A 21,820-nucleotide genomic window follows, 5' to 3' on the forward strand; every position below is an offset into this window, starting at 1 on the left:
GCACAGTGTAGTTGAATAAAGTATCCCAAGAGGAAGTGTCTGATTTTGAATCAAGTTGTCTAATGTTCCAAAACCTTCTATTAACTGTGCCCCCACTCTTAAAACTATTATTAAAACTAATAGGTAAGATTCAGATCCTATTTAGTTATGATCTTTGTGGACCTTAGCAAGTCATTTAATCCCTCTAAGCCTCAATTTCCTCTTATATAAAATGAAGACAATAATAGTGCTTACCTCACAGGCCTGTTGTGAGTTACTATCTGCTTAGAACAGCATTTGGCATATACTGAGCATCAATGCTTTGTTTAACAGCTGTAGTCATTAAAGAGTGGTACTCTCTGATGATTGATAAAATTCTATTGACTATTACACACAGACTTTCTATAGTTTTCAGTTAGCTTTCATTCTTAAAACTGGATTGGAAAAAAAACAGAAATAAAATTCTGAACTTTACTTTTAAAGTAAATAAACAAAAAAATAGGTTGTAAATTAGGTTACTACTTACCACGGATGGGAGATACATGCAGATAACACTATAAAGCATAGTCACTAACCACCTACAGCAGTGAGCCCTTTAAGTGGCCTTTCCCGGGACAGGAAAGGCCACATATCTTCCTTCCCTCCTTTCCTTCATCATTCACTCTTCCAACAAACATCCTTTCACAGGTACTATGCTTACCCAGGTGAATAAATCCTTACTCTGGAGGAGCATGCAATTTAGAGATGACTATACTGTCTGGTTTGGCACATAAAACAAAGTGAACAAGTTCAAGGTTCCCTGATCAGATCTGATTAACAAGTGTTTATTGAGTGTCCATTAAAAACCAGGCACTGGGCTAGGCACTGTTGCTGCCCAGGTAAGTAAGGCACGATCCCTCTAGTTAAGAAGCAGCCAGTAGGGAAGACATCCTGAACAGATACTTTTCCTTCAATGTGGTAAGTTACATAAGTGAACTTGTTAGGAGAGCACAGAAGAGAGGTGTTAAACCCATTCCAGAGGCAGTGGGATGGGGGAAATTTTGACACCTATACCAAAATTTTTGTTCAAAGTCAAGAAAAGCAGAAATTAAAATGCATCAGTTATGGGGAATGAATGCCCCAGAAATCAGAGATGCCACAAGTGAGGACATGAAGACATGTCACAGGATGGGGAGCTACCTGTCTACAGCATAAGGTGGCAGTTGGGGTGCGGGGTCAGACTAGAGAAGTAAACAAGGCTAACAGGTTAAAAGTGTAGGAAATCAGCTGAAAGGGCCAGATGCCAACAAACAGCATAAAGGGTGAGCAGTTTCCTTAGAATTCTTTCCACTAAAATCCGAATAAAAAGAGTGTCATTTCTCTGATTCTGGGAACCAGGGAAATGATCAATCTTTAATAAGTCAAAATCATTTTTGTCCTGACCAAAAGACGAAGGGTGGTTCCTTGGATGCCAGTGCACTGTCCCCTTCCCGACCTCTATCCCCCTAGCAAGCCAAATAAAGGGATTGACTCTAAGGATCTAGACTGATACTGAAAGTGAAAACGTGTCTAATTTTTGGTTTGAAGTGACCTATTATCATATCCTTCTGTAACCTGAAGTTGTTTCATTCCTGGATTTAAGAACTCAGTCTAGGACCCCCGTTGTCACCTGCACTCTGTCAGGTGACACTCTGGAGAGGTGGCCATCACTGAATTTCAGTGAAGAATTCAGAAATCTAGAGGACTGAATTTCTTCTCTTCGCTGCTGCAGCAGACGCAGCACAACTCCTGAACTTTCTGCTTTCAGGTGGGCAGCAGTCAGATTCCTCATCAAGCCAGTGGTCACCTTTCCGCATCTTCATTCAGTGCACAGAGCCCTCTGCCTGCAGCGGGGCTTGCTCCCTTGATGGACAAAACACAGAATGACTGGATGCCAGTAAAACAAGCATAGTTTTCTGGGTCAGAAGTTGGCTGGGGAAGGGCCCTGACTGCCAAGTAACTTGCAATGATGTCAGATCCCAGCACAACCCAAAAAACCAGCCACCCAGCCAACAATAGCCTTAACAACAACAGAAAAATGAAAGAGCTGTGTTGCCCAAGCTGTTCTTTCCGCCCCCTACCCCTTTCTTCCAATAGGAGGAACAGCAGGAAGAGAGTTTATATTTTAAAAGCCACCCCCTCCCCGTTCCTCCTCTTTCATTTTGGTTACAAAGTGTTAACTACCTGGGAGACAGTCCTCCTGATGAGTCCTGCAGCAAGCAGTTCCTTGAGGTGTCTTTTCTGAGTTTCTTTTAAAGGCCGCCAGTGGAAGGTTCAGAAATAACTCAGAATAGGGTATTTTCCAAATGTAATCTTGCAACTTTGTGCTCAGGAGAAAGCAGGAACCCTTAAGGAAAGGAAAACCCTTTTTTTGCCCCCATCTTCTCTCTTTCAGGGTAATTAACCATACTCAAATGAAAATTAAAAGTTTGGCGAAAAGGCTCTCCTCTTTCTTTTCCTTTAAATAGAGCATCATGGTTCATTCCAGCCATTTGGAGCCCTCAGTGATTCATAATTCAGCTGGAAATTAGTAAAATGCAGCCCATTCTTGGAAATGAAGTTTGGATTCAGATCCTCTTGTTTTGGAATACATGATTTTTTTCTTTCATCTGTGACAGTCAGTTTTAAATGATGTCACTTCAAGGACATTCTCATTTCTCCCACAACATATTACACGAAACACTTGCCTGTAAAACTGGCTCATTAGCCTGCAAAATTATACTGTACTGAATGGCTTTCGTTCAAACTAGAAATGGGATTTTTAGTAGGCAATTTCTGTATTTTTATAAAGATAAAGCAATGTGTGATTGCTTCTTCCCAGCTGTTTTGGTTAGTGGTTATAAAGAAAAATTGGAAGGGGGTAGGGCGAGAAAGATAATATGGGGGCGGGTTTGTAAAGATGCGCTTAAAAAACAAAGATTAGGAAACTAAGGCAGAACTTTACAAAGCAATTGCGCCTGCAGCTCATCTGAGCTGCAATACTTTGTCCTCTGGGTAGCTGGAGGAAAGTGACAGAGTGAGAGAAAAAGGGGAAGAGGGAGAAAAGCGAAAAGGCTGCTTCGCAGGCTGCAGCAGCTACCGCGAGCTGGATGACAGAGGCGCTGGGAGTTGCTGGAAGGAGTAGCTCTTCCGAGGTGGGGAGAGGGAGGAGGCGCAGCAGAGCGCCAGGGAGGAGGGACGCGGAGGCCACTGAGGGGTCAGCGGGGCCGCGGCGCCGGGCTGGGGGCCTCCAGGCGGCGCTGGCCGCGGGGCTCAGGCGAACGCGCCGGGCCACCCGCGCCTCCTGCCGTCCGCGCCTGGGGGTGGGCCCCGCGCCGCCTGACGGATTGACTTGGAGATGGATCGAATTACACCATTTGCCGTGCCTCGATTTGTTTTGCTCCTGCTTCGTCCCGCTGCTTCTGCTGCTGCTGTTGCTGCCGCTGCTGCTGCTGCTGACGCTGCTGCAAGGACCGGTGGTGGCGAGTTTCAGGATTATATCAAGGAAGCCAAGATCTAAAGAGACAGAGGGATATATATGTATATTTTGCATTTCTTCTTTATTTTCTTTTTTTCTTGAACGTGACAAGCTTTATTTTTACCAGCCTCTCCCCATGAGGTAAGACCCTCGGGTAAAAATGTGCTAATGCTGTGGTCGCCTGGTGGGGATCGGACCTAGATCCTCGGAGCCGGAATCGAAGCCAGTGTGCGCGTGTGTGTGTGCGTTGTCACTGGAGAGTTGATTTCTTTTCTAACCAGCTTTCTCCGCCTGCCGTGAGAAAGGGACGCGCAGAGGCTGGAGAGGTTTGGCGGACCCGTCAAAACTGGCAGAGCTGGGAGCTTGGGGGGAGGGGCATGGGGACTTGGAGGCCCCCCTGCACTGTACACCCCTTGGGGGGGAAAAGCGGAAGAAGGGGGCAAGTAAAAGTTTCTTGCCAAACAGCGCCAGGTCCGCGTTGCTCTTACCTTATCAGGGGCAACCTAGGCTGCTACGGTACCGGGCAAGGGGTCTCCAGCCAGCAAAGGAGCGGAGCCCAGGCCAAAGGAGCGGGCTGCGGGCTCCGCCACCCCCTTCCGCCCGCCCTGGAACCGGCGCTGGGACCGCTGGGGTCGGCAGCGCCGGGCCTGGCTAGGAGCAGACGGGAGACACCTCGCCAAGCGCCAGGAGAAGGGGCGTAGTACAGCCGCGGGGACCCGAGCGGCCCCCTAGCTTACTCCGGCTACCTGTCAGTGCGCCCCCGTTGCTGCGCCTATTGGCGAGGGGCGGGGGCTCGGGGCACTCGGCCATCCCCACCCTTGAGGCTCCGGCACTAGTTCCGCCCGGAGGGCGGCCACTGCCCACCCTCCCTCTCCCCCTGCTGGCAGAGCGCGCAGCGGACGGGCTCGGGGGCCGGGGGCTGCCCGCCGCCCACCCGACGCGGCGCCCGGGTTTCTCCTCTCGGCCACTCTCCCCCGCAACTTTCCGTGCTTTGTCCTCCGGCTGGAAATGATTTACGGAAGCGTCTTGGACAGGGTCTCCGCCAAGCAGCGAGAGCCCGGCTCTGAAATGTGTTACGTTCTCATCTACCCATCAATTATGGATGGAAACAAATAAGGAAGAGTCAATTTTGCATGAGCCCCTTCTCCGGCGGCGAGAGACGTCCAGCAGCCGGGAGGGAACCGCCGCTCGCGTCTGCAGCCGCTGGCAGGGGGATGGTGAGGAGGAAGGTAGGGAAACTTTTATTTCCAGTCTTGTCAGCGATTGTTTGTTCCTGGGCTGCAGAGGGGTTTAACGCTTCCTTCCTTCGTCGTGTCTTCTTACTCTTGGATTGAAATAAAAGGTCATAAAGGACTTAAAGGTGTGGATGAGAGCTGGGTTTGAAAAATTTCTTCTAAATCGACTCTCGGGACCAGTGCTGTCAGGTGATTGTTTAAATCCTGAACTTGTGAAAAGCTAAATGTCACGGAGCTAAGGCGGAATGAAGTAGCGGAATTAATTACAGTGTTGGAGGAAATCAGGGGAGAGCTCCCAGTTTGGAGGTGAGCAGTCAGTAGCCCAAGTTCTAACATCCCAACCCTTCACGTCTCTCAGCTGGGTGATTTTCACACAGGAGGGACGGTGGGTCGTCATTGTAGATATATAGACTTTGTAAACAGTAATTGGACCTATGTCTACCTCTACAGGCGGCTACTTTCCCATAAAAATAACGGTAGTGTTTCCGTTTTCTAAAGAAAATAAGTGTCTAGGGCAATTTTCCCAAGAACTTCCAGCTGTTAAGAATTTTAAGTCTGCAGTATCTTCCTACACTTGGAACAATAAAGTAGATTATTTTGTTTATTTCAAAGTTGAAGTCCTCGGGTAAAGTTTAACATTTTTCTAAATTGGATTGTCTCTGTCTCGAAAAATAGAAGAAATACTTATTTGGAGAATTTTTACAAGGTCTCTTCCTGGTAGAACTGAGAAATCTTAGCTCAGGGTGATGATTTTACTATCTTTGTTGGTGGTTTACACAATAGGTTTCGATGCATGCTTATTCCTGTTGTTGAAAAACCACCTAGTTCTCTTAGCTGTCTAAGTCGGGAAATTAAGTTGTGTGTAGTCATGTTTAATGTAGTGAGTGACAGGCATATTCTGTCAGCCTGGCAAGTATTACGCAAAGGTTTACCCTGCCTTAGATAAATAGAAATTGCCCGATAAGCTCTGAGATTTGGGCCTATGTATATTACCACAAACTTAAACATCTGAAGAGGTGCCAAATAAAGTATAGCACAGCCATAGCTGGGTTGTTTTTATTTTTTTTTTAAATTACTGTATGTGCTTTGATTTAGGTCTTTAGAATGTATCTCAAAAACACAGTAACCCTCAGATTTCCAAAATGTGTTGTTCAGCAGACAATTTCCCTCCATTGGCACATTCGGTTAGATTAACAGCCAACTACTGTTTCTTATTGGCTCCTGCAGAATATTGCTACCTGTCCTTCTTCCTACTAGAGGCCCTGCATAGGTAACCTTTTTCTGAGGCATGTTTCTATGATGTGGGACAGTGTGCCAGGAGTATTATGACTTCCCCACCACCAAACGGCTAGTTTACTTGAATTTGATTTAGATTTATGAACATCCTGCCCTCTTTTTTTTTCTTGTCACGTCCCCCCTGGTTTGATGGATTTGGAAGATGGCTGTGACGTAAACCTATTAGTCCTTAGAGGGAGGGCCACTTAGAAATCCAGTGGACTTCAGTTCACTGGCTGCTGGCTGCGCGGGAGGGATCTGTCCAGTTACTGCTGTGGGTAAGTGGGCCCCTGGATCCTGTGCGGTGGTTCCTGCTGCTTGAAAGACACACAGGCAAGTAGGCGGGAATCAGAGCTTTGATTCACAAAGATGCCCATAATTTTAAGGATTTACTGAAAATAGAGAAGTTCTTCACGTCTTGCTGCTCCATCATAATGAACCTTGGTAATTAGCTTAGTCATTGTTCTTGCCTGTGAATTTCACTAAGATACAGGGAGTGAAAAACGCATCTGAAATAGGGTCATTTTTCAGCCTTCTGATGCATTTTATGCAGAGTTAAGAGCCTGGCCGAATGCCTAACCATTATTGGAGTAACCATAGGAGGTGAACTCTTTCCTTGGTATATTGCAGGATAAAATATTACCTTTTATTTCAATTAATAGACTTTAAAACTGCACATTCTAGATTCATTTCTAGAGGAAGCAAGAGGCACTTGGGGTACACCAGCCACACAGTATTTATTGAGTGTTATCGTTCATAAGAAGCTATGCTAGTCAGTGTTCCAGCACCAGGTGAGGCAGACATGTTTCTGTATGTTAAATTTAAATCAGCATGAAAAGAAACAGAGACTGGCAAACACACCATTAGGCAAGAAATGTAAACATGCACCCCCTTTCATATTATTTTGTCCTAGAAATTTAAAAGCAAGATTAATTATACCAGATATTTACAGAGGTCCAGCCTTCCTACTTTTAACACTAATAATCCAATGTACTATTAGTGTGTAGTTCATGTATTGAAAATGTCATTCAAGTGGAAGACCTTGCTTTCCATGGATCAGTGAATGGAGACACAGCGTTACAATATACCAAAGCCAGAGTCTTAGGTGGCCACTTATTTTTGCGAACTTGCTCCCAACTTCCAGTTGGGGAAAAAAAGTGTGTTTTGATACATTCCCATGACATGCAGAGAGAATAAAAATCATATAACTGTACTGAGCGTATCATAATCTTGTTACTTGAGGTGGCGGTTGTCTGGCTGACTTCTCCTCAGCCCCTGATGACTGTTGATAACTGAAGCTGCTTTCATTCGTCCCAACAGGAAAGCTGGGCAACATTCTCCTTCAAAAAGCAACTGTTTATGTAACCAAGGGCGATCAAATCAGTGGTCCACATAGGTACCACATGAGGTGTACTTATTTCTCAAACTTCTCTTTTCTATTAAGCTTCTGTTAACTTACCCAGATTAGCATTTTAACAACCCTGAAGTGAACTTCTGCCATTCTCTCTACTTGGACACAGTGTGTAGATCATCCATCATCCTGTCCTTGGCTACAACAGGCTGCTGGCTCCATCACCATTTGGAGCTACACAGAATCCATCCGACTGTGAACAGCACAGCTGGCTACAGCAATTTTTTCTTCCACACCACTGGCAGCATTGTCTGGCTGTGGTAACTAAAGTTAACACCCAGAACGGGAAGTTTCCATTGTTTGGCAACCTGGGCCTGGGCCCCCTGTCCAGTCGTGGGGGCACACCTGCAGAAAGGCTGGCTTGCAGTGCTGTGTCCCACTGAAGAGGGGCCATGTCCCAAGCTTACACGACCCACTGGAAGGCCTCCTGAAGCCTGATACAATTAAACCACTGGAATTATAGAATTAGAAGGAGCCATTCAGACACTACTGAACCCTAGACCTTCAGAATCCACTCTATTTGAAAAGAGGAAGAAAAAATGAAGTGTCCTTTAGCTTGTGATCCCAAAAGGCTGACAGCAGAAAAGACCTGATCTGGTTCTCTGGAGAACTAAACAGGTTGCCTTTCTGTCCCTCTTCACAAGGGACACATGCTGTGCCTGAACCTGAGACCCATGTGCAAGAGAGCCCAATGCTTTCTATCACTTTTTTCCCTCCTTTTTACTCAGTCAGAGATCTGCTACAGCAGTCATTGCTTATTAAAGCAAGAGTGATGTGAAGCAGGTGGGGTATATTTGTTAAGTGATGTTGCCAAGCTTAAAAAAAATAAAAACTGGTATAATTAGAAGTATTGCCTTTGGACTTTGATGTAGGAAGGGGCATTCGATGCACCTCGTGTTCTGGAGGGAGACAGCATTTTTGCTTCTTATCCTAATAGTTACTGATGAAGTCAGCCACAAAACAGCTGGGGTGCTCGTGTGCGGACTACAAAAAGGAACTGATGCTTTTCCTCCCACCTTCTGAGTTCTTCTAGCTGGGCTAATAATCAAATTAACAGAGATAGATTGATTAACAGGAGAAAAATCAAGTTTAGTACATGCTCATGACTGTTTCGCACAGGCATGAAAATTCCAAAGACAGTGAGGCAACACTGGGTATGTAAGACATTTGTGGTAGAATGGGGCATTAGGTTTCAAAAATGAGAACGAGCCATTTCCAGGTAGTAGAGGAAGAGCAGAACACACTTGGCAGTTAAATTCTCGTCAGACAACCCAGTAGTTGTCTAGCTGACAGGCCCCTGCCTGAAAAGCCCTCTTATTTACCATACTTAATTCAAATTAGGGTTAGGCCAACATCCTAAAGTCTCCTTCCTGAAGCAGGTTTATCTGTCTGAATCTCTGGGCAGGAAGGGGGAAGGGTCAAAGTTCTGAGTCTTTTGTTTCTTAATAAACAGCTTAAAATCAGTATCCGGAAAGGCTGCTTCAGGGTGGCAAAACTGTAGTTCCCTTCAATGTGATGATGATTCTGATGATAAAGAGAAAGAGGAGAAAACGCAGCCACTTATTGTTGGTTGGCTTACAAAATTCTAGGCACCATCCAAGATGTTCATCTTCATTATGTCACCTTACCCCAAACAACTGCCTCAGGTAGGTTCTAGATCCGTCACTGCATGAGCAGAAAAGACACTCAGGCCCCTGAAAAGCAAGGTTGTTTTCCTAAGGTCACGCGGCAGAAGTTGTGAGAGGCAGGCTTTGAACTAGGTCTGCTCTGAGTTGTTTCCGGGGACAGGGGCCATTCTGCAGTGTTTTTGAGTCCCTGATAGTTCTGACATTTGTTTAAAAACAAAAAACAAGAGTCAGATTTTGAGGGAAAATTTTCTACTGCATAAAATGATATGTACAGATTGGGTATGCACCTAAATATTAACCTTTCTCTGAACCAAATAGCAATGTTGTGCTCTTCTTTCCTTTTTATTCCTCGTGGCCAAATAATTGTGACACGCTCTTCTTTTCAAGTGTCCTGGAACAGTTATCTTCTCCCACCATTCTTCTGCATGTTAGAGTTTCCTGTCCAAAATTACAGTGGCAGGGGACAAATGACAGAATCCATCACTCTCCACCAAAAAGTGCTCCTGCATCAGGGTGCGATTGACATTCATTTCCCTGATCTTGGCAGGTAAAGATCCATTCTGTATTCTTGTCCCACTTCCCAGGAGTATTTATGGGCCCCATCAGCACAGACAGTGAGAACTGCAGCTGTTCAAGCATCAGTGGCACCAGAAGGGAAAGTGTAGTACTGAAGTTTGAGTAGGTATTGTATTGTAATATACATTTTTCTTAGTTAGGACTGGTTGTGAGAGAATCCTTTCACCTAGATGAGTCATCAGACACATCATTAAAAAACTGGCACTTATGCATCAACGTGTTGTTCTCTTTTATTCAGTATTCCTATGGGAGGGAAGAAAAGCAAATACACATTGCTACTATAATAATGCTGAAACTTCAGGTTTTTCAACATATATTTTTAGGAAGGAAATATGGGTTTTAAAAAGTTCAATATGTTGTTGGTACATGTATAATAAGGCCTCAAGATGATCTGAATTACTTAGCCTATTATGGGAGTCTGTATTTAAAAATAAAGTCTGGAGTTTCTGCTCAGCTGAAGAACTGGCACATATGAACCGGAGCAGATGAAGCTCTTTGAGAAATACCACTTCCACTCTCAGGTGCCGGCTGTCAGCAGAGCAGGGGACTCAGACTCCCCCTGTGTCTGCATCGGCCTGGGCCTTACGTGTCATTCTAAGGGTCTCAGGAGCTCTTATGGTCCGCAGAATTGTCTACAGGTTTCAGTATGTCCCCAGCTCTCTCCTGGGTAATTGGTGGATGGAGTAACCATATTTGTAAAGCTGCAGAAGGAGGAAATAAAGAATGCTGCTGTTTTTGCGGTATCAGTGAAGAGTGTTTCTGTTTTTGCCCTTGCTGGGGTGACCATTTGTTCATCCAGCTCACTTTTCCCAAGTGTCTGTGCTTTACAAGTTGGTGCCAGGGTGGGGAGAGGGTTCAGAGAGGAACATGACACAGTTCCAGAGCTCTGGGGTCTTACCGAGCGGTATCTGGAAAAAGACAAGGTCAACACATAGCCAAAATAAAAGGGCAAGTGTTTTCAGTGTTGGGAAGCATACACACAGACCTATGGAAACTGAGAGGAGTGAGAGGTTATTTCTGGCGAGGGTGGTCAGAGAAGGCTTTGTGGAGCCACTGATATTTGAGCTGGTCCTTGAACTAGGTAGGATTTGGACAGGTGGACAGTGCGGGGCAGTGGGGGAGGTGGGGAGAAGGAGGGCATTCCAGGCATAGAGAACAGCTTAGGCAAAGGCCCTGGGGTGGGGGTGGGGGTCTAGATCAGTTGTCCACGTTTTGAGTCCTAACCTAAGACAGGCTTGCATTCAGGTGTGAAGAGGCAGTTTGTCTTGCAATCCACAAATAGTTATTGTCCCTGGTCTACTCTATTTAGCCATTTAGCAGATGGCCCTGCTGCTTAAGCCCTTAGAATGAATGGCATCAATCTTGTGATGATTCAGTAGATTGCTCCTTGATCAGAACTGAACCCCTCTCCCTCATGTCAACTGCCAAATGGTTCAATGTCACACAGGAACATTGTGGAGGGTGAGAAGGCATGATTTGCCTCAAATTTCCCGGGGAGGTGGCTTCTCCCACAGTGTTGTTTAGCAGACCCAACCCAGAAGGTTGCTGCCTTGTGGGCTTCATCTTTTTTTTTTTTTAACATGAAAGGATTCTAGACATAGATTCTATAAAGAAGAGTAAATTGCATACATAGGAGAATTTCTGGTGGTGGGAGAAGGGACTGTGGAGGTAGGAAGTGGAAGGGAGAGTAGACACTGTTGAAACTGAGAAAATGGTGAGGAGCTGGCCTCCAGGTGCTCATAGCCTGCAGCCCCAAGAGGCCGGACTGCCTGTTCCCCCTCTCAGTTAGCAGAGTGAGGGACGCATCGTGGGCGAGCAGCAAATATTTCAGTAAGTGTTCATTGAGCCTGACTTTTTAATACATTATAGTTAGAGTCTATGGTGGCTGGTGAACTGTGTAAGAAATGGGGCTGGAGCTCTTGACTGGCCTTTGGTAATAGGGAACAAGCAGTAAATGACTTGGAAAGTTTCTAATCCTTCCTTTTTGAAAACCCTATATTTGAGAGTCCCTGGGGGTTCAGCACCCCTTTCTGGGTCTGAGCTTTCAAGATGAACACGTCCCCCATCAATGGCTCCCCAAGACCCCACTATCCGAACTCTCTCCTCTTCTACCTCCCTCCATGCCCATTTCTACTCCAAGCTGCTGTGTTGTTTGGGTATGGGGGTTGTTTTCAAGCCATCATTGACCCCTTGAGTTAACATAAACTGTAATCAACCAGTGGTTGAGTGTAATAGTGGTCTTGATAAGCTTTGTGGAAGGAAAGCCTGGAAGTTCTGTCTAGTATAAGCATGCTTATTAGAACACATAATAAAAAAATAGAATGAAAACATTTACATTAGGGAGTGATTAAGCCAATTGCTTTGCCAAGAATTGCTCCAGTAGTTTAATTTTCCTTGGTATATTTAAGTCTTTTGCAAGTTAATAGTTACGTGACAGACAGAGTCTTAAGTCCGAAGAATCACTGCCAATGAAAGATCAATCAGAAATTATAAAATAGGTCAATGGGGAAAAGGATTAAGCCTACACAAATTCATTATCAGGAACCTTTCAGGAATATTCCAGTGATGTAAAGCAGAGAACCTGTTGAGTCTAGTAATTAGTCTGGCTCCCACCCAGTTACTTTTTGAAGTGAAGGGCATGCTTCCCCCTCCTCCCCCTCATAGAGCGCAGTTGCCTTCCAGACAGTACCTAAAATAACCTGGCCTGGCTCAGCTCGACTAATAATAACAGCCAGTGCTTACTGTGTGCTTACTGTGTGCTTGCCGTGTGCTATGGCACTGTGCCTAGAACTTTAAATATGTTACCTAATTTAATCCTCATACTGCCTCTGAGAGTGTAGGACTAATAGCTAAGAGGTAGCATTTATTGACTATGTGTCTGATACTCATTAAGTGTATATATTAAATTACTTGGGTCCTGGCTGGTGTGGCTCAGTAGATTGAGTGCCAGCCTATGAACCAAAGGGCCATTGGTTCAATACCCAGTTAAGGCACATGGTTGGATTGTGGACCAGGTCCCCAATAGTGGGTGCAAGAGAGGCAACCACACAATGATGTTTTTCTCCCTCTCTTTCTCCCTCCCTTCCCCTCTCTCTATAAATAAATAAATAAATAAATACAATCTTTAAAAAAGTAAATTATTTGATCAGCATTCTATGAGATGGATACTGTTATCAATAACATCAGCATACAGTGGGAAACTGAGGGATGGAAGACTTATGTAATTTCCCCAGGTCCAACAGCTAATGAGTAGTGAAACCAGGGGGCTTGGATTCAAAAGAAGCAGTGCAGTAGGGGGGTTAAGGGTGTGAACTCTGAAGCCAGCTCTTTGTGGTGTGAGTACTGACTGTGTGACTGCTAAGCTGTGTGATCTTGGGCAAATTACATAATATCTCTGAGCCTCAGTTTCACCACATAAAAGGCGGATGATGATGGGTAGTACCCACCTGGTAGGGTTGTCGTGAGATATAAATGAATTACTGTTTGGACAGCACGTAGAGTAGTGCTTGGCGTGCAAGGAGTGCTGGTATATATCTCAGTGGCTATTTAAGAACCTTGAAGCCAGGTTCACAACCAACCTACCTTCCACCCCCCCTCCCCCACCTGCTACACTTGCCACAGATGCAGCCTGATTGGAAAGGAGAATTTGGCAGGATGGGTCCAGTGGCCTGGAGATTTACCCCAGACCTTGACGCCTAGTTGCCTACCCCTGACCCAGATTTCAGCTGTTTCAGACTCACAATGTCAGGAAATCAGGCCATCAGTGTTGGTTGTGTCGAGGGACAAACATAGATGATTGGCATGTGTTGTCTGCTGGCGGCCCCCTGGGCTGAGGAAAGCCTGGATAACTGTGGAAATTCAGGCACACTCCTGGACCATCCCTGCCATCACCCACATCTTTGATCTCTACCAGTGGTCCTCAAACTTTAAGTGTCATCAGAATCCCTTAGGGTTGGAATACAAATTCTCAGGGCCCCAGCACCAGTGGGTCTAGGACAGGCCCAGGAGTCTGCATTGTTAACCAACACCTCGAATGACTTGTGCCCCATTTCGTCCCTGGCCACACTTCGAGAAACAATGGTCGAGTGCAGCTGGAGCACAGATTACCACCCAGGCGAGGCACTAGACTTCAAGGCGAGTGTTGCAGGCTGCTAGGTAGGAGAGCCGAAGCCTTCTGCCTGCAGCACGAGGAGAATGTTGCTTAGGAGCTGAAGGCTTCCCGGCTGACTCATGAAAGAGCAAAAAAGTAATAAAATCTGCTCAAAGCTAAAGAGGCTTTTTTTTTCCCAGTTTGTAAAGGAGCTTTGCAGTGAGCAGAAACTAAGAAAGAAAAAGGGCACTCACTTATTTCTGCTGACTGGCCTCTATCATTTCATAAATGGAGTCCTGGGCCAGTATTCGTAGCAACATTTTTGATTTAATGATAAACTGAGATAAGGGTAATCAAACTTCATGCTTCAGGGCATAAGGTGATTGCCTGCTGCGGTCAGGATGGAGTTTTTGCTCTTGTGTTTTGCACAATTGACTAGATGCATTAGAGAGAGTGCTCGGCTGTGTTTGGGGAAACCAGGCCTCCAGGCCCTGGCAGAAAACTCCCCGAGATAAGTTCATACGGGAAATGGTCTGATGTGCGATGAACAACCCCATCGTCAGTTTTGTTTTCGTGTGAAGATTCGGCATTCTGTGCGTATTTCTGGAAGCCACATGACGAGACTGGAAGCCTACTGTGTTTACAACGCGATGACCTAGATCCCTGTTTCGGCCAGCAGCGCACTCCGAGTGCCCCAGTAAAGCACTTTTCCCTCATCTGTGGACTCACAAGGATAATGAACATCAAATAATACAGAAGAGGTCAAAGTGCTTTGTAAAAACCACCTAAATGCTGCTCAAAACGTAAGGTATTATTATGATACAATGAATGACACTTACAGAATCACCATTCATTGTAATCAGCAGTATGTAAATCCCTATTCTATATGATGATATCATATGCATAATGACAGTGAACAGTTATTGAGTTCTTAGTCTTTGCCAAGCACTGAAATGTTTTAGTTACATTTTCTTACGTAATCCTTGTGTCAGCCCTTTGGGGCACATATGTGTTTTTACTGTTTTATAGACGAGGACACAGATGTTCAAGGAGCATCAGTTTACTCTTGCTGAAGTGACAACTTCCCACAAACTGAGAGGCCTAAAACAATACAAATGTCAAACCTTACAGTTCTGGAGGTCAGAAGGCCCTGAGGAGTTTCACTGGGATAAAGTCAAGGCTGTTCCTTATGGAGGCTCAAGGGGAGAGCCCATTTTCTTGTCTTCTCCAGCTTCTAGGAGCTGCCTTTATTTCTTCACGTGCGGTCCCTTCCTTTGTCGTCAGCCACAGTCGGCTGTGCCCGACCCCGACACTGCTTTTGTAGTCACGCCTCCTTGGACTCGCGCCTCCCTGTGGTGACAGTGCGCCCACACAGATCATCGGAGACCATGTCCCTACGTTAAGACCCTCTATTTAATCACATATGTGGAGTCCCTCTTGCTGTTTAAAACAGCATATGGACAGGTCAGGAATTGGGGCACAGACATCTTTGGGGAGGGACAGAGACATTATTCCGTCTGCCACAGTGAAGTGCCTTGCTCAGAACACACAGCGGCAGAGGCGGGATTCATGCCCACGCCTGTCTAGCTTCAAAGCCCATAATCTCAGCCATTTACTATAAAACCTCCTTGATGCAATCAGTGGAAGAAACAATAAAAATATAGCACATGAGTGGTGAGGAGGGCCTTGTTACTTTTAGAATAATCATTTGGGGGCTTTTAAATATAATCACTATAGTAGTAACAACACAAAAATGAACCTTACTGATCTTCATGTCCTACTTTGTACAAAGCATACTATGTATAGTCATTTCTTTCTTGCGAGCATGAATATCATTTACTGAGTTAACTGAATTTACAGGGTCCCTAAATCCAGTTGTCTTTTGTGAGGTGAGTGAATGAATAAAGGAGCCTTTTAGGGACCAGGGGACCATTTTGGAAGACTTTAGGAAGGTGTTCTAATGGAGCCACCAGTTTGGCAAAGATTGGTGGACAAAATGATGGCAATAAGCCAGTCATCCTTCGCTGGCTGTGGCATGGCCTCTGGCTTTGCTGGTCTTTCGGCCAGCTGGGTGGGGTTCCGCAGGTAAAACTACCCCGCCGCATTCACGGAAAGCCAGGACCATCTCCAGCTCATGGTACTTGATGTCCTCAGAGGTCAGTGAGAAAATCAGAAACCTGTGTTCTGCCAAGTTTCCAAAGAACTGTAAAAATGTTATTAGAGATCTCTTTCTCCCTCACTTATTTACTTTCTCTCCCTTCCCCCCTCCGGGCCCTGCTTCTCTTTGCTACACACTTAGCTGATATCTAAAGCTTGATGTAACTATAGAGTTCAAAGTGTGCACCCGTCACCGACAAGGCCGACAGAGCAGTTTGAACAAGGAAGAGGAGGACAGAGCTGGGAGTGGAAACCTAGCCCGGGTCCACTACTAGCCAACCAGATATCTATGGACAAGGCCCCGGCCTTGCTGGCCTTAGTGTTCTCATTAGAACAAAGTGAGGGGGGATGGGCGGCAGAGAGGGTCTGGATGATCTCCACGGTTTATTGTAGTAGTAAGATTCCTTAATGCTATATTTATTTTCGTATTTTCATTCCGTAGGTAGTAGGGTCAAATCTAATGGGGATTTAAAAACTGTGAATCCACTTCACATATGTGCATCTAGCCAGCTATCTGTAAAAAGAGACAGACAAAAAATAATCTAACTTCTCAAATTTATTATTGCCATTTACATTTTACAACGCTTTGCCCTTTTCTTTCGGGATCACTTAAACTTCATTGCTGCTAATACAGTTTTTAGACTCAATTTTCAGACATACACGGATAATATTTCCAGTGAGCAGTAATTGCACCTCATTCAGCTCTCAGGTTGATACGCCACCAATGCACAATTTCCCCGTAATTTTCAGTTACATCCCTGAAGAGCCATCCCCCACCGAACACGTATGTAGGGCAGACAGGGCAAATGAGTTTCGAAGTAGAAAGGCAGACCTAGCTGCTCGGTAGCGACTGCTGAAGCTTGTGTTGTAGAAATTTGTGGGGCCACGTCCAAGGTCGGGGGAGCAGGAAGGCCTGGACTGATGAGAGAATTATTCTGTGGGAAAGGGAGAGAGCATGGTTGTCACCTCCGCACAGAAAATGTGCTACCTTTGATCCAGAATTTTCTTTAGAGACACATATCACCCTTAAAACACTTACTCATTAATGGTCTTGATAATAAGTATTTAATGAGGATGTTATCTGGCACAGAGTCTCAGCTAAACCGCAGGACAGGGTTTTGAATTATCTGACCCATGAGAAGGAAAGTAAGTAACTCCTAATGGAGAAGGCACTTTGCTAATGATTACTTTCCCAGTTCTTACCATTTGCTTTCTTTTGTTGCATATTCCCTCAATTATGCCCCCCACTATTTTTAACATTTTATCCAAGAGTCAAAAATGAGATAAAATGATTGTGTTACTACAAATAACACCTTCGCCATAGGTATGTAACTGTGGACATATATTAAAATACAACACCTCTACACATATACACAGACACATACAGAGATTTTAAGTGATAGCTGTTGAAGTTAGATAGGCTAGATTGGAATCCTGCCCTGGCTGCTAACTTGGTGTGAGAAATTGGGTATATCACTAGTTTCTCCAAGAGTCTTGGTTCCTTTTCTGTTAAGTGCAGGAAACAGCCTTTATCTTAAAGAATGTTAAAACCATTAGAGAGAATGTATGCAAATTGGCCAGTATCGTTTTTAGAACACAATAGGTACTCAGTCAAGTACATGTTACCTACAAGTAAGAGAAAATCCAGCTGGAAATTGCATACACTATGAAGAAATGTCAGGTCACATAGTAAGAAGTCCTGAGATGAGATGGCTCCACAGTGTCATCAAGGACTTCCAGGCTGCCTGTGTTCTCTGCTCTCCTACCCTGTCCGCCGGCTCGCCCCTAGCTCTTTGCACGGTCCCACGAAGGCTGGCATGCTCCAAGGGCAAATAAAGCAGATCAGGAGACCAGGCCTTCCTAAGAAACCTTTCCTAGCAGTAGAGTTCTCCTCAGTCTCCGTGGACAGCGTCCTGCCGCTGCTCACGCCCTGAGCCTGATGTAGTCTTGGGCAGGGGAGAGACCACCACTGCCGTGATGCACCCAGACGGAGGAGACTCACCAATGGATACGGAAACAAAATCAGCATTTTCTTGCAGAGTGTTTGCATCTTTACATCATTGCATGTGCACATTGTGTAAACAGAGTGTATATTACGTAAACGTATTCATGTATTTGGCCAGAAATATTTTTCTGCCATTGTATGAAAATTTTTGATACCTAGGACAAAATTTTCACTTAATGAGGCAATTAAAAATTATTAAAAGACATGACACTGAAGGACAGTACTACAAAAATGCAGACAAAATCTGCAAAATGAATGAGCCTTCATTATGCTTACATGTTGTTTCTTATTTTTTTCTGTAGCTTGTTTTAAATGGGAAATAAGATGTCCCTGCCAGATTAACACTTTGAAACATCATAATAAATATAAGCCATCATCACCGTGAAAGCACTTTTATCTCTTGTTAAGTAGAGACAGAAACACTAACTCTATTCTCTTAAACTCTGAGACATTTCATGATTATAAATTTGCATTTTCTCGTGGTTCTTAGACTTCAAAACAACCATTAACCTCTGAAGCTCTAAAGTGAAAGTTGTGTGTATTTTGGCTACATATTACAAATCCTGTATGTACAGGGGAAATTTACCCACTTCTCTCCTTTCTTGTCCATGAATGAAGTATATTATTACAGGTTCCCTGGCTGGAAACCTTAGTGTGGTTCTTCCTTCACTCCAGACTGTTTAACTAACCTCTTTTCTTGGTACAGTAATGCAAAAAATTGTCCCTGGAGCCCAATAAAATATGGGCGAGGAGGCACTATCTCTGTTCAACTTTGTACCTACCTTTGTACAGTTGGTCTGCCTTTGCAGAATGCTGTAAAAGTAACCATCTGGATGTTCAGTATCGGAAATTTATACTTGGTGTTTTATGGTTGTGTTTTTGTTCACCACAGTGAAACTTCATGCAGGCCTCATCAGATGAAAGCTGTATTTCTTAATACGAGAAAGGGCCCTGTGGTGTGTTCTCTGTATATGAACCTGCCCTCTTTTCCCTCCAGAAAACTCTTGTCTCTCCAGGAGTCCAAGTGGTCCTAGGTCAGATTCTGATTCTCCCACTCAGTCTCTCAGAGCCTTGTTTTCCATATGGAAAATAAGATAATATGTCTATCCTTAGAGATGTGATGTCTTTCTTCAGAAGGAAATGTATGCAAAGGACTTAGCATGGTATCTGACATAATAAAAACTCAATGTATTGTACTAATTTTGTTATTAGTACCATTGTTTTCAAATCAAGGTTGCCTAGCAATGTATGAATGAAATATTCATATCTGAAGGGCTTGTAGATTTTGCATATGGATAGGTTCCATAAAACATCTGGTTGGCTATTTCTAAATGCACAGAGACAGAAAAAATACAAGACAGTTTTGGTAAAATAATAAGCATTTCTTGATCACATAAAAGCACAGTAATGCTACCACATGTATTCATTGCCATTCACGTTTTGGACATGATTCTGGTGACTTAATTGTGTTGGGGCTTGGAAAGTTTATCATGTTGTAAAATATTTTCAGATTATGAATTGTGAGCCTTAAAAAATGGACCAGGTACTTTTGGTGACTTGTTGTATTAACTCAACCTGACCCAGGGTCTTAGTGATTTTCTAAGTGCCTTCACTCGTTTACTTATTCATTATCTATGCAACAGATCATTTTTGAGCATTTTCAGTGATCAAAGAGCTTTCCTTCCCCTTTACCTTCGTAGAATCAAAGCCTAGTAAATAACGAAAGCTCACTGCTGGTCAGTTTCATGGGTGTGTGAACCTGTGAAGTCACACTTGGCCCTGTGCCGAGGGTGCTCTGCTCTAGCCATCTTGAAATTTTTAATATTTTTTGAATAAGGAGCCCCACTATTTCATTTTGCATCAGCCCATGCAAATCAGGTGGCTTGTTCTGATTGCTCCTTTTCACTGTTGGTGTTTACTCTGTGTTGATCTGAGTAGACATACATCAGTTTTTGGAAAGAGGCCCAGACTGGGCCTGTTCCCACTGTAGCACACACTCGGGCGAGCCGCCCAATTTCTCCGGGCCTTGTTCTCTCAGTTGTAAAGGAAGATAACACGGACTGGTCTCCGGGTCACTGCCGTTCATCTTCACCCTTCAGGACAGTAAGACATGAGTGTAAAACGGTGTCAGGCCTGAATTTGGATGGTAACTGTGGTGACCCCACTCTGAGAACTCAAAATGAGGACGTGGGGGTCATGGGATCAGAAGAAAACAAAGTTGAAATTGGAACTCTTTCTTAAGAAGTTGAGCTGTGTAGTTGAAACCTTTGACCTCTAGACTAGGCCTACATAAAAATGCTGTTTGTTGGTTTTACAATAGAAAATCAAATTGATTGAGCGCTGGCATAATTCTGCTCATTTCATTTGGATTTGAACTTTCCTCTCTATAGATTTTATGTTAATATCCCAAAGGAGATTTAACTCACTTCAATAGTTTTGCCACACTTAAAAAAATCTATATTCAAGACCTTAAAACTCTGATATGGAAGTATTGGCATCCTTGAAAGTTCTGTAAGTTATAATCCAGGAAGTTTTGTATATTGCAAGATGATCAAAATATTTAGCCAGCCCTATGGCACAGGTGCTGACCAATTAAAGTGGACCCCACAATGTGCTACCAAGTGGACACCAGCTCTGGGTGAGTGCCATGTAATCTTATACTTGAATGTTAGCTTTTAGAAAGAGTGCCACTGTATTAATGGTGGCCCAGATATCTAGTTCTAGAGACACTCTGTCCAAGCTGTAAGAAAGAGGTATCCTTCTCTACTCATTGTGAGAACCAAAATCCTTTCTGGTTCAGTCATTCTGACAACTCCCCCGCCCCCCAAGAGCATTGTTACAATATCCGAATTAAAACTTACAGCTGTTTATTTGCAAGCAGACTTCAGACACAAATCATGTTTTGCAATCGTCATTGGTAGATACATCTTCAGTTCTGCCTGAAGGCACCTTCTACTTGAGGAAATTTTAGATCACAAGAGAATTTGCAGCTCAAAGAGTCTCTAATCATCACCCAAACATTTGCATCATTAGGTGGGCCTTTCCACTGTACAAGCATGCTGCCAGCCTGTTTGAGCAAAAAAGAGATCTGGGCGGCGGGAGGGGGGACCTTCTGTGGTGTTAAAAGCCCACAGAAAACTCCAGTTTAAGACACAGTACCAGGAGCCAATTAAGATCAAAGCCATGATGCTTAGCAGTCCCGATTTTATCGTTTAACTATTAAGCAATTTTTACTTTGACATTGATCAGGAGGTGTTAATGTAGATTCTTTAAAACAACTCAAATAATTTAGAGAGAAAGAACAAGAGTGGTAAATGTTTCTTCTTTCAAGAGCTAGAAGTATCAAGTTTTTGAGCCTCCTAAAATTACTCAATTTAGGGGTTTATTTCCTTAATTTAAATTAAACTTATTTAATTTTATTTCATCGTGGTGGAGAATATCTTGACTTTTGCCTGTTATGCGTAATAGGATGCTTAGCTTAGAAGCCTGGGAACCAAATAGGAGTTTACATTTTGGCTCCCAAGATATTTCTTCAGCCCTGATGGTTGATTGGCTGACATATTTATATTTATATTAACATTGAGTGCGCTGATTTGAAAAGGGCCACAGAGAGAGTTGAAAGCTAGTAACTAGTCTGGTTAGCTAGACTAGAATTATAGAAATTTTCTTACCTGCTATGGTATTTCTTTTTTATGACTAAGAAGAGTGACTCAGTGTGACTAAAATTCTGAAATAGATTCAGTGTTCCAGCAGCCCTTTATCTTTAAGGTAAAATGTAAACAGTTCCACTTGGGACTTAGTTTATGAAAATGCGTACTTCATGTTTTGCTACACGTTCAAATAAGTTTGCTTAGCGCTATAGATCCACAGTATTTGGTTTCGGATGGTGGTGCATCAGGGCGCGGACCCCAGCGAGAGCAAGGCGCGGGCAGAGGGAGGATCCGGACTTACTGCTACTTCACGCACAGGGCTTTAACTGGAAGTTTGGG

General features: G+C 44.1%; 1 protein-coding gene and 1 long non-coding RNA gene across 14 annotated transcripts in view; one reads left to right on the top strand and one right to left on the bottom strand.

The window, feature by feature from the left end:
- Window positions 1-339: 339 nt before the first annotated feature.
- On the bottom strand, window positions 340-4,277 carry LOC118502100. Its single transcript, XR_004904776.1, has 2 exons — window positions 3,943-4,277; window positions 340-3,492 (listed from the first exon to the last, which is right to left on the bottom strand). It is a non-coding gene; the product is annotated as an uncharacterized LOC118502100 (long non-coding RNA).
- SEMA6D (semaphorin 6D) overlaps window positions 3,246-21,820 on the top strand; it is a 54,675-nt gene continuing 36,100 nt past the window's right edge. For 4 of the 13 annotated variants that reach the window (XM_036033074.1, XM_036033085.1, XM_036033099.1 and 1 more), the window contains exon 1: window positions 3,468-3,595. The gene's annotated coding sequence lies outside the window, so the exon portion shown is untranslated. Of the gene's footprint in view, window positions 3,596-4,287; window positions 4,684-21,820 lie in introns of those variants that run through there. The other 9 variants (XM_028505912.1, XM_028505913.1, XM_036033081.1 and 6 more) reach the window with 7 other exon arrangements.

This window comes from Phyllostomus discolor, chromosome 1 (genome assembly GCF_004126475.2).
Source record: "Phyllostomus discolor isolate MPI-MPIP mPhyDis1 chromosome 1, mPhyDis1.pri.v3, whole genome shotgun sequence".
NCBI classification, from domain to species: domain Eukaryota; kingdom Metazoa; phylum Chordata; class Mammalia; order Chiroptera; family Phyllostomidae; genus Phyllostomus; species Phyllostomus discolor.